The sequence below is a fragment of the Electrophorus electricus genome, chromosome 8 (assembly GCF_013358815.1).
Source record: "Electrophorus electricus isolate fEleEle1 chromosome 8, fEleEle1.pri, whole genome shotgun sequence".
Lineage (NCBI taxonomy): Eukaryota > Metazoa > Chordata > Actinopteri > Gymnotiformes > Gymnotidae > Electrophorus > Electrophorus electricus.
In genome coordinates, this window is record NC_049542.1 from 24722613 (window position 1) to 24735301 (window position 12689).

The 12689-nt window shown below is 39.5% G+C and overlaps 1 long non-coding RNA gene across 7 annotated transcripts; it reads left to right on the forward strand.

The window, feature by feature from the left end:
- Positions 1 to 1429: 1429 nt before the first annotated feature.
- On the forward strand, positions 1430 to 6661 carry LOC113585695. 7 transcript variants are annotated; one of them, XR_003411536.2, is made up of 8 exons: positions 1430 to 2192; positions 2548 to 2983; positions 4394 to 4515; positions 4651 to 4719; positions 4926 to 5061; positions 5277 to 5366; positions 6155 to 6261; positions 6445 to 6661. It is a non-coding gene; the product is annotated as an uncharacterized LOC113585695 (long non-coding RNA). The 7 variants fall into 7 exon arrangements; XR_003411537.2 differs by having other exon boundaries at positions 4414 to 4515; XR_004776403.1 differs by lacking the exon at positions 2548 to 2983 and having other exon boundaries at positions 1432 to 2192.
- Positions 6662 to 12689: the final 6028 nt, after the last annotated feature.

Sequence of the window (12689 nt, forward strand, 5' to 3'; positions counted from 1 at the left end):
TGTTGACCTTACACCAGCTCACCAGTTCTCGCACCTCCTTTCTGTATGCTTACGCGTTGTCTTTGTTGATGAGACCCACCACGATCATGTCATCAGCGAACTTGATGATGTGATTCGAACTGTGCATCGCTGCACAGTCATGAGTCACCAGTGTGAACAGCAGAGGGCTGAGTACGCTGCCCTGGGGAGCACCAGTACTCAGTGTGGTGGTGTTGGAAGTGCTGTTCCCGATCCGAACTGACTGAGGTCTACCAGTGAAGAAATCCAGGATCCAGTTGCAGAGGGAGGTGTTCAAGCCCAGTAAGCTCAACTTTCCAATCAGATGCTGAGGAACAATGGTGTTGAATGCTGAACTGAAGTCTATGAACAGTATTCTTACATAGGTGCCCTTTTTATCCAGATGTGTGAGTGCCAGATGAAGTGTTGTAGAGACGGCATCATCTGTAGAGCAGTTGGAGCGGTACACGAAATGCAGGGGGTCCAGAGAAGGGGGAAGCTGGGTCTTGATGTGTCTCATGATGAGTCTCTCGAAGCACTTCATGATGATGGATGTGAGTGCGACTGGACGGTAGTCATTGAGACATGACATCATGGGCTTCTTAGGCACGGGGACGATGGTGGTGGTGTTGAAGCATGTTGGGACCACAGTGCAGCTCAGAGAGATATTGAAGTTGTCTGTCAGGACATCTGCAAGCTGGTTAGCACATTCTCTGAGCACACGACCCGGGATGTTGTCTGGTCCAGCAGCTTTCCGTGGGTTAACTCCACTCAGAGTACGCCTCACATCAGCCGCCGTCAGGCACAGCACCTGGTCATTTTGAAAAGGGATGGACTCTGCTGCAACGTTGTTCTGCGCTTCAAACCGTGCATAGAAGTCATTCAGTGCATCTGGGAGGGTGGCATCACTGTCACAGGAAGGTGATGTTTTCCTGTAGTGAGTAATGGCCTGAATGCCCTCCCACATGTGCCGTGTGTCACCAGTGTCTTTGAAGTGTCCATGGATCCTCTGTGCGTGTGCACGCTTTGCTTCCCTGATTGAACGTGACAGTTTGGCTCTTGTTTTTCTGAGAGCCTCTCTGTCACCCGTTCTGAAGGCTGAGTCATGGGTCCTCAGTAGCATGTGCACGTCAGCAGTCATCCATGGCTTCTGGTTGGGCCGTATGATGATGGTCTTGGAGACAGTAACATCATCAATGCACTTGCTGATGTAGACCGTCACTGATGTTGTATACTCTTCCAGGTTAACAGTTCCACCGTCAGTAGCAGCCTCCTTGAACGTGATCCAAGTCGTCTGCTCAAAACAGTCCTGAAGAGCAGAGATGGCTCCTGCTGGCCAGGTTCTCACCTGCTTCAGAAGCGGTTTCGAGCGCCTGACGATCGGTCTATATGCAGGGATCAACATTACAGACATGTGATCAGAGTATCCGAGGTGGGGGCGGGGCTCCGCCCGGTACGCACCGGAGAGGTTTGTGTAAACGAGATCCAGCGCGTTCGCTCTTCTCGCACGTTGATTGAATTTAGGCAGTACTGACTTGAGATTGGCGTGGTTGAAGTATCCGGCGACAATAAATAGTCCGTCTGGATGAACGTTCTGCAGTTCACTAATCGCTCCATACAGCTCCTGGAGAGCCTCTCGTGTGTGCGCACTGGGTGGAATGTACAGCGCGAATATAAAGACGGAGGTGACTTCCCGCGGTAAATGAAAAGGTCTGCATCTGACAATAGCAAACGACAAGCACAGAGTTTTTACACCAGGACTCGCTGATATAAATGCATACTCCTCTGCTGCGTGTTTTGCCAGAGAGTGCATTGTCTCTATCGGCACGGATTGAGACTAATCCAACCAGATGAATGGCGGCGTCTGGAATACTGTCGCTGAGCCACGTTTCAGTAAAGACTAAAACACAGCAATATCTGAACTCTCGCTGTGAAATCTGCTGGAGTCTGATGCAGTCCAGTTTAGTAACCAAGGAGCAGACATTTGAGAGAAATAAAGATGGTAGAGCAGGCCTGCTAGGATTAGCTTTTAGCCTAGCACGGACCCTAGCTCCCTTCCCCCGCTTCTGCTTCCTTGCACAACGCTTGCGGTGTCTCCCCCTTCGGCATTCGGACTCAGGCGAGGCCGTGGTGTGCAGGCCTGGTACGCATAGCAACGCGAGCTCACAGAGCGTCTGAAGCACGCCGTCGTCCAGGTAGGTTTGTGCATTATGTCTTAAGTGTAGCAGGCTATGACGGTTGTATACATGGAGGTTGGTTGTTTCCATGTATGTGTGGTTTAAATTGCTGGAAGAATGTAGTAGAGACGACAGATAGTAGCACAATAGCACCATTATCGGACCTGGTGTGGCCGCTGCGTGCTACCGCGCCGCCATCATTTCATCAAAAATGAAATTGCTTGTTGTTACACATATCACTTTTCTAAAATCCAGCTGCCTTACTGGTGTTCAAGTAGACTGTATATCAGTTCAGCTACAGCAGGTCTTGTATGGTGTTCGCAGTAAGAGTCAGTGCTCAAGCCTCAATGGTGTGTGTGTGTGTGTGTGTGAGGAGTGGGAGCTATCTGGTCTAATTCCACAGAACAGTTGCTTTAGCACAAATAGCTGAAAAGGTTCATGTTGGCAATGTCAGAAGGGTATCACAACACCCAGTGCATCCCAGCTTTCTGACCCCTGTTCACTGCTGAAAGTGGCAACAATGAGCACATGAGCATCAGAACTGGACAATGGAGAAATGGAAGATAGTGGCCTGGTCAAGACATGACACAGGAATGCACAATGGGAAGAAAGAACCGACAGATGCAGCAATATGGCAGTGGTGCAATCGCAACGAACTTGAAGGATCTGCAGCTAATGTCTGTGGTGCCAAATACCACAGGACACCTTCAGAGGTCTTGCTGAGTTCATGTCTCGACGGGTCAGAACTTTTTTTGGCAGCACAAGGGATACCTACACGATATTTGGCTTTAATGCCAGGGGTAACTGATGTGTGTATTTTCACATTCTTAATCTCATATCTTTACTTTTATTCTTTTTTAAAAACTCTATATAGGTATGTATATTGGAATACTTTCCACAATATTTGTTTCAATAGTTATTTAAGTGCAACTCATTCTCTTTAGATTTACAGTATTTTACTATACTGTCTTTTGATACATGTTGTACTGATACTGTTAGACATTTTGAATCTGAGATCAGTTTCCCATCTGGGATTAACAAAGTGTAAATGTTATAAATCTTGCCTATCACAGTAATTTCCACTGAGAGTTTACACAGAGCTATTCTTCAATTTAAACTAAAGGATGGGCTTCAGGGTAGTAACCAGCAGATTGTGTCTGTAGTTCATTTAAAAAGATAGTTTTATTTTTAGATGATGACGATATATAAATTACTTGATTAATTAGTCTGATTGTTTTGTGGACTTCATTCAGGAATGTGCATATTTATTTTTCATTGATCTAGACCTCCCAGCAGATCTGGTAGTAATGAATTAGTGATGCTTAAGATCCAGAGAACAAGCAACAGCTGATTTAAACAAATATTTCTCCAAATATGTTCACTGGCCAGCAAACTATAAATGTGGGAATTTAATTCAGTGTCAATTCACAGAAATATAAAGAAAGAAAGCTGGGACAGGCGAGCACATTACCATGAAATTGATCATTACATTTACAGCGGTACATGTAATTTATGGTATTTGCTATCTGTTTGTGTTGCTCTATGTGGGGGAGACCTCAAGAGAGCTCCACAAATGGATATGCATAGTGCTATCCAGTTGCAGAGTATTTTATGTCTGAATTATTTGTCTGAATTCTTCTATTTTTGCATTGAAAAAAAATAGGCTATTGTTCTGTCATCCAGGGCAATATTAATAGGGATCGCTGTGCTGGGAGATGGAAACTTTTTATATACATCTGCTTGATAAACTGTTCCCAAGCAGGCAAGCAAAGTTATTTATATAGCGCTTTTTACAACTACTGTTTTTACAGGTACATATGCCTGGGTCCACCAAGCTGTACATATATGTACCCTCTGGTTATTTCCTGTTGTGGTTATTCAAGTTATTCATAGATGCACCAGATAGAATTATGAGAATTAAATGCATAAAATCGTAGAAAAGCATCTAGAGTTTTTACTCAGAGGTTTATTTTAAGTGTTTCTCAGCCATTACAGCACATAGGTCCCATTGGTTTTATTTGGACCATTTTAATTTTGTCAGAGCTAGTGAGCCAATGAATCATGTAATCTTGTGTGTTCTGCATAGTGCAGTTCTACGAACATCATACGCATGGAGAGAGAATTAAACACACAATAGTGGTTTCGCACAAATCCAAATATGAGCAAAATGTTTTGGGTGATGTTTTTACACTTCCTGTCTGTCCGAATATAAATAACAGGGTTCACTTCCTGATGTTAGGGAGTGTGAAGCTTCGGTGTGTACAGAAGCTTCTAAAATGAAAAACACCAATGAAAATTAATATTGGACCCTCCAATAGGCCCTTGGATAAAACATCCACAGGTAACGCTTTAGTTTTCTAAAGTGGGCAGACAAATAATGTTCTAATACTTTTCAACTTAATTTATGTGGTATTGTTTTATACAGCTTACATGGACAAGCTCTGTAAATATGAGGATGTTTTCTCATTTTCTGCAGAATCAGAGGATGATGCTTATATAAATTGTGAGGGACTGGACTGGCATCAAAACCCCAAAGAACCCATAGGTAAGATGTTATTAGCTACAAAAACATTCCATAAATGTTCACCATTCACCATTTAGTGTGAACTAGTTTAGCTACAGTTACAAAATGCCTCATAATTGTCACAAAGTAGGTTGAGATAAATAAAACATGGAAAATCATATGTAAAATATAGATCCCGCAAGAAGTGTGTTCAAGGTAGATTAATATAACTCAGGGATTGCTCACAGATGCCTCTGAGCAGACTGTCCTGTCAGTCCGAAAGAGGAGACCTCCTTTCTCCAACAGATCTCTGAAGGTCCTTCTGGTTGGCCTCTCTGTCCTTCTGCTCTGTGCTTTAGGATCAGTCTGTGCTCTAGGGAGTCTGTGAGTATCACTCAGCTGCACTTCAGTTTCACTGGTTATGCTGTATTGGCTGTTGCTTGCACTGTGCTCACATGGGTCAAAGTGGTTTTATTCAATATTTTTGTTTTTTAATAGAAGTATTGGTTAAAACAACGCATTATAAACTCTATGAACCCAGTAATTTTACTAACCCATGACGTGAATATGATTTTAACCTGCATGTTCTGCTTCTACAGATTCCAAAAAAGTGCTCCCCTTTGACACATTAAGAGGGCAGTTTGCTATAGCAGAAGCCATACTGTTAATGCAGGAACAAAGTGCTACAGGTAAAACTTTGGAGGTTCCTGTTTTGTTCTAGCTCATTATGGGAGAGATAAAATTATACACACAAACCATTAAAGACAAAGAAATGCATAGAGATTTGCATAGAAATCAAATAAGAGGTGCCATAATGTTCAAGAAAGTTGAATATTTCTAAAAAAAATAATATCTTTATTATTAATAAAAGACAAGCTTTACTATTTGTTATTTTGATAACATTTTGTTAAGAAATTAATCAACTTACCATAGAGGTGTAACATGGGGAGGCAGGCCATTGTTCAAACAATCACAGATGTCTACTTAACACAACAATATACAAATGTAAAACACAAGAGACAGCTGAACACAATATAACACAGTCAACAACAGAGGCACATGTACAATTCAGGGTCAAACACTGACAAAGCACAACATTCAAACAGGGCTTTAAATGCACATACTAACAACGATAACTAGGGACAGGTGTAATACATGACCAATTAACAAGGTCGGGGCGTGACAATGGAGACACACAGACACAAAAACATCACTCAAACACAGAAAGGAGTCTAGGAGAAGGGGCCATGCCTTGGCAGGTTTTAGCTCATTTACATTTAAAGTTTAAATCAAAATACAATTCACTTACAAAACTGCTGGCCTGTAATTTATCCAAATTCTACTCATTTATACTCTGAAACACAAATTATACTGATGATAGATTCCTGTATCTTTGTCAATGCCCTTAACAAGGTTGCAGGCTTAAGATACACCCCCCCCCCTCCCTCCCCAAATTATATCTTATTTTCTGCAATAGGTGTTTTTTTCTTCACTTGTTAAAGAAACTTATTGGATTGGGCTGAACGATTTGGAGACTGAGGGAAAGTGGAAATGGGTAAAGGGCGAGCCCCTGAATAACATAACGTAAGTTCATGAAGTTCATTCTTATAAAAACTGGGCTATAGAATATGGGCCATTTTTATGTGATGTAGAATAGTGAGCCCTTACAAAATATTTTCTTACTTTTGTTAGTGCCAAAAAGAACAAAAATAAAAGCTAATTCAACAAACTAAGATATATTGCTGTGCTTTTTTTTAATCCATGAAGGTTCTGGTATATGATGAGAGATGAACCAGACGAGCCTGATTACTGGAAGTATGAGGACTTTTCAGGAGAGAACTGTGCCAGTCTGAGAAATGGTGGATGGTTTGATTCTTGTTGCCGTAAACAACAAACATATCTGTGAAAAGTAACAAACTGAATTCTCCTCAAACGGCACTGTTGTACATGAGCTTTTGTGCAAATAAATAAACAAATGTCATCATCCAAATGATTAATTTTTAGGCGAGATAGTCAATATCAGGTTGTGCTCTTCAAAAAGCCTGATTTATTTTGGTTAAGTCCCAAATTTTGTTTTTACATATGAACTGTTGGCATTAAATTAAGCTGCAAGAGATGTAAGACCAGCCACATCTTATTAACAGAGGGAACAATGATTGCAAATTAAAAAAGGGATTTTATTTATCAAGTGTACAGGATTACACAGGTGGGGTGGTGTGAGATTTTCTCATCATTTATTGCATGTTTTGTTGAGATCTGGTGAGTTCAGCCTGGTGGCTGCCAGATTTTCTGAGAGCAGCAGATTAATGGGAATATGTTCACTTATTAATACATAATAAGTGATATCACAATTAGTGATACCTTCACTTATTGATAAATATAAAGATTAAAATTTCATAACTTTTTACGGAAACTATCAGTGATGCATAAGTAACCTGTCCTGAAAACCTTTCAAATCAGTTGGACAAAGAATTTAGCATGTTAACCTTTTGCCTAGTTGCCAAGCTGTTTAGACATCAACCAGACATTTGTTTAACGTGTATAATATAAGGTGGATATTACATAAAAGCCTACAGTTCAGTCTAGCCACACTATGCGTGATGCACTTCTAGTCATAGGCATATAATGCACATTATTTGACATTTGCTAAGTGTAAATGACTTATTAGTTTACTGGTACATTCAAAATGATTTACTAAATAGCAGGTTCAGTTATAATCATGGAAAAATGGCTGCAGTCACAGGCAATTTTGTGAATCCCCAGACATCTGTACAGTTGTGGACAAAGGTTTTGAGACTAGCACAAATTTTGGTTTTCAAAAGGTTTTCTGATCAGTTTTCATGGTGGTAATTTGCATTAACTCTAAAATTACTACACTTCAGCCCTGCCACAAAACAGCCTGCTAACATAATTTCAGTGATCTTCTCTTTAGCTCAGGAGAAACTATTAATGAGGAAAAGGCAGCTGATATCACTCTGTCATTCTAATTAGAAGAGCAGACTGGTTGCTTTAAAAGGGTGGTGAAATTTTGTTTGAAATTTTATTCTGTTAACCATGGTTACCTCCAAGGGAGCACGTGCAGTCATCATGGCCTTGCATCAATAGGGCTTCACAGGTAAGAACATTGCTGCTTCTAAGAGCACCTAAATCAACCATTTATTGAATCATCAAGAACTTCAAGTAGAGAGGTTCAATTGCAGTGAAGAAGACTTCAGGGTACCCATGAAAGTCAAGCAAGCACCAGGACCGTCTCCTAAGAGCAGTTACAGGATCAGGTCACCACCAGTGCTGAGCTTGCTTAGGAATGGCAGAAGACAGGTGTGAGTGCATCTGCATGCACAGTGAGGTTGGAAGGCTTTTGGAGGATGGCTTGGTGTCAAGAAGGGCAGCAAAAAAGCCACTTCTCTCCAAGAAGAATATCAAGGACAGACTGACATTCTGCTGGAAGTATATGGATTTTCTCTGATGAAGCCCCCTTCAAACTGTTTGGGATATCTGGAAAAATTGTCTGGAGAAGAAAAGGTGAGCTCTACCATGAGTCCTGTGACATGACAACAGTGAGACCGTTCATGTGTGGGGTTGCTCAAGGTTTTGTATAAGAACACTGCCATGAATAAGGAATGGTATCAATACATCCTCCAAGAGCAGTCTTCTTGCCGTAAATGTAAAAAACATCTGTGAAAGTAAAATACTTCTCCGTAAATGGCAATAATGTACATAAGCTTTTATGTAAATAGATAAACAAATGTCTTGTCATCAAAACAGCTCCTTTTTAGGAGAAATTATCAATATTAGGGTGTCCTAACGCCAGCCAAATTTTATTAACAATAATTACTTGTGAATTTAAAAAGGGGTTTTATTCATGAAGCATAAAGCACCACCCTGAGTTCAGTCAGGGTGGTGCAAGATTTTCTGACTTTGATTTTATGATGAATCTTTCCACAAAAGGTAGGTATGTGATTGTATAGATAGTTTTTACCTTGTATTTTAGAGACTATAGATTGTCTGCATTATTAGCAAATATTTGCTCAAATTAATATATTAGGAAATTAATTTTGTTCATTATTTTTAAAATATAATATAATTGCTAAATGGGCATTTTAAGTCTGAAAGAGGAGGACCCATATGTTTCACTTAGTATGCTTTTACTGCCATTAAACACTGCCCTGAATATTGACTATTTATTGCTACAACTTGGAATTTATCTACATCATCTCAAAAGCAGCTATTCCAAGGCCTTTGCTGAAAAAAACATCGACTCCTTAGTGTGTTGTATTTACACATCAGTCTCTAATATTCAATTTCAAGACAGATACAGGCAATATCAAACCAGTTAAATTATCAGAATTGTTTAACATATAATTCTTAATGAAATATTTTGTTCTGGTTTTTGCACCTTTTTTTTTTTAAGTCACTGTAACGTTACTCCTAAAAGTTTCAAATGTTTTAAAAGTTAAATAAACAAAGAATACTTTTGTAACTTGTAGTTGTTGTTAACATACCTCACACTTAGGTTCAGAGGCACTAACACTATTATTTTTCAACATAAGTGAATATTTTGATAATAGGCACTTTTCCACATTAATCATGTAATCCTACTACCAAAGAGTATCACAATTAGTTCATCAAGGACATTATTCAATGACAAACTGGATGTGATTCAAAATATTTCCATGTGAAATGGACTACTAATGAAATTTGACCATTTTAATGAAGGTTCCAAACCATAGAGATTTAGGGACTCAACATTCAGTTTGAAGGGAACTTCATACAGCGCATGGAGCAGGAAGCTAATATAAACATTTACTCATCAGTTATTGCAAATCTTGTCCAGATTTTCTGGTGTGTTAAGACTGGTGTCTGGCTGATTATCTGAGAGCAGCAAATGAATGGGAATATGTTCATTTATTTTTGTGAGGAATATTATTTCACAGCTTTTTGCTGAAACTACACTATATTGCCAAAAGTATTCGCTTGTCTGCCTTCATACTGTGATGGAAAATATTATTCGATCATGTATTATGTGATTCATATATAATGATTCATATATAATCATATTAATCCTTCCATCATATAATCCTATATGAATAGTTTAGTCTGCATACTCTGTCTCTGTATATTGTGTGAACAAATGACTGTTGGAATGTTGCTTTATGACCTGCATGTGTTGTGACCTGCCGGGGTTGTAAAGAGGGATTAGGCTTTTGTTTTTTTGCAAATGGTGTCTGTGCTTTGAAGTGTCCTGGCATATGCAGGAATGTTCATCACCAAATGGAGCAGGGAATGCATAAACAAGATCACAGCGCACCCCCTCCCTGGGGAGGGGGTTGAAGTTTAGATATAAGGAGTAGTGTCAGTCTACCCCTTTAGAGCTTTTGCTTCAGAGCATTAGCTCTCACACAACTGTGTTTTGTGTGTCCTATTTTCTTTATTAAATTACTCTTTTAATCACGTCTGACTTGCTGTTTATTCAAATTTCCACCACAATTTGCATATGCAATCTTAATCCATAGGGTTTAATATGATGTTGACCCACCCTTTGTAGCTATAACATCTTAAACTCAGGACATCTTAACAGCAAGCCAGTCAAGTTCTTCCACAGCGATCTCACTCATCCATGTCTTTATGGACCTTGCTTTGTGCACTGGTGCGTGGTCATGTAGGAATAGGAAGGGTCCATCCCCCAAACTGTTCCCACAACATTGGAAGCATGGAATTGTCCAAAAGCTCTTGGTATGCTGAAGCATTAACATTTCCTTTCACTGGAACTAAGGGGCCGAGCCAACTCCTGAAAAACAACCCCACACCATAATCCCCCTCTACCAAACTTTACATTTGGCACAATGCAGTCAGACAAGTGCCATTCTCCTGGCAACTGCCAAACCCAGACTTGTCCATCTGATTGCCAGATGGAGAAACGTGGATTGTCACCCCAGAAAACATGTCTCCACTGCTCTATAGTCCAGTGGCGGTGTGCTTTACGTCACTGCATCCGACATTTTGCATTGTGCTTGGTGATGTAAGGCTAAGATGCAGCTGCTCCGCCATGGAAACCCATTCCATGAAGCTCTCTATGCACTGTTCTTAATCTGAAGGCCACATGAAGTTTGGAGGTCTGTAGCAACTGACTCTGCAGAAAGTTGACGACCTCTGCACACTATGTGCTGACCTTGCTCTGTCATTTTACGTGGCCTACCACTTTGAGTTGCTGTCATTCCCAATCACTTCCACTTTATAATAAGACCACTGACAGTTGACTGTGGAATATTTAGTAATGACGAAATTTCATGATTGGACATGTTGCACAGGTGGCATCCTATTGCGGTACAATGCTGGAATTCACTGAGCTCCTGAGAGGAACCCATTTTTTCACAAATGTTTGTAGAAGCAGTCTGCATGCCTGGGTGCTTGGTTTTGTACACCTGTGGCCATGGATTGGAAGTGATTGGCACACCTGAATTAAATTATTTGGATGGGTGAGTGAATACTTTTGGCAATAGAGTGTATCAGTGATGCATAAGTAACCTGTTCAGGAAACTTTCCAAACCAGCCAGTAAAAGAATTTAGCATGTTAACTTTTGCCTAGCTAATAGCAAGCTGTTTAGACATCAACCAGATATTCTTTTCATGTGTATAATATTGGGTTGATGTTACAGAAATAGCCCACAGTTCATTCTAGCTACATTGCCAAACAAATTAACTGTATAATTGCCCAACTGTCATGAGAAATAACACATAACATGCATAATCCTGCATCTTCTGTGTGATGTTGCAGGGCTTTCTGAATTAATTGATTTAATCAACTGTTCCCTTGACCTGCATCATGCGATTAGTATGCTAGGAAGACAGATACACTGCTTAGGGACATAATGTAACTTCTGTAATTGTTGCACATTTCCAGCATGCCTTTTTTGCACCTGCTGGATCACCTAATCATCAATTCTTTATGTGGGCTTAGATGTTGACCCGAGTATGGACGTAATCAGATTTCTTATTACAGTAACATTTCACAAAAATACCAAAACCATTTACCAGGATCAGTGTCTCATTTACACATATGTAGTTTTCTTAACTCTCAAAACACACAAGCCAAGATCCCAATCTGGTAACCCATGAAATGAGAAGGAATTAACAAACTGAATGTATAAATAATGCATAATAACTGAATATATAATATCATTATTATTATTATTATTAATGTTGAAAACATCTTGCGAGACGTACACATGAATTTGTGTTAAGTTGCAGATTTCCAATAGTAGGCTACTTATTAAAGATTCACACAATTTTGGCAATCTCTGGTTCCTTTTGATAGGAAATTAGGCCTGACTGCATAAAATATGCAGTCTATGCTAGATTCTGATCTCTTTGACTACAGCCCCACCTATTTTGAGTTCCAGTACATGTCGGATTTTAAAAAATAAAAATAAAAATCAAGTTAAAGCCTTTCAAAATCCTATAGCTCTACTTCAACTACTTACTGGGTAGTTGCAATTCAGTGGTAAAGCTACTTGACTAGGAAACAGAAGGTTGCCAGTGTTGGGCCCCTCAGCAGACCCTTAACCCTCAAGCTGCATTCAAGTTGCTTTGGATAAAAGTGTCAGGTAAATATACATATGAATTATTGAAATTTGACCCTCTGAGCTAACTTTCATTACTTTTGCAATTCTTTGTTTGTGTATTCCACACTTCAAGAATTACATGATTTCAATGGATTAGGATAAAATTTGTACTGAACAGTCAAAGAACAGTAAGGATAATTTATAACATTTATTCATGTAAATGTTTTACAGTAATCAGATGAATAAATATAAATAATTGTAATGCAATCTAACAACCGTTAATTTTCAAAAATTAATAATGCCGCTTGTTTTCACTTTTTTTGCAAACAAATTTTGGTTATGTGTAGTATTAACAGGCTTATAGTTCTATCACACCAAAACGTTATTTGGCGCTGCATAATATATTGAGTGCCACAGATCTTAGAGCTGAAAAATCGACTTTTTAAGATA